Raw genomic sequence first — 476 nt, forward strand, 5'->3', positions numbered from 1 at the left:
GGGTCTGCGTGTTTGAGGGGGGTGTCTATAGGGGGCCTACAGATGCGGGTTTGAGGGGTCTCTGTGTTTGAGGGGTCTGTGTCTGTAGGGGATCTGTGCGTATCTAAAGGGTCTGTGGATCTATAGGGGATTTGTGTCTATAGGGGGTCCGTGTGTGCACAACGGGCGGTTCTGTCCATGAGGGATGCGGGTCTATAGGGGATTTGTGTGTGTTTAAGGGATCTCTCTGCGCATATGCGGGGGGGTCTGTGTGTGCATAAGGGATGTGCGTGTTTATGTAGGGTCTCTGTGTTTCTATAAGGTCTCTGTGTGTCTATAAAGGGGTCCGTGCCCCTATAGGGGTGTCCGTGCCCGGCGGTGGCCGCGGGCCCCAATTCCCAGCGCGGGTCGTTAACGCGATGAGAAAAAAACCCCAAACCCACTTGAAAAGCGGCGAATCCCGAAATCCCAAATAACGAGGAGGGAGCGGCGCCGCT

At 55.9% G+C, this 476-nt stretch overlaps 1 protein-coding gene across 1 annotated transcript in view; it reads left to right on the forward strand.

Annotated features, from left to right (window-relative positions):
- The window catches only part of ATP1A3 (ATPase Na+/K+ transporting subunit alpha 3), a 28,193-nt gene that overhangs the window by 27,297 nt on the left and 420 nt on the right, over window positions 1-476 (forward strand). The window lies entirely within an intron of this gene.

The sequence above is a fragment of the Corvus brachyrhynchos genome, unplaced genomic scaffold (assembly GCF_000691975.1).
Source record: "Corvus brachyrhynchos isolate BGI_N302 unplaced genomic scaffold, ASM69197v1 scaffold618, whole genome shotgun sequence".
NCBI lineage: Eukaryota > Metazoa > Chordata > Aves > Passeriformes > Corvidae > Corvus > Corvus brachyrhynchos.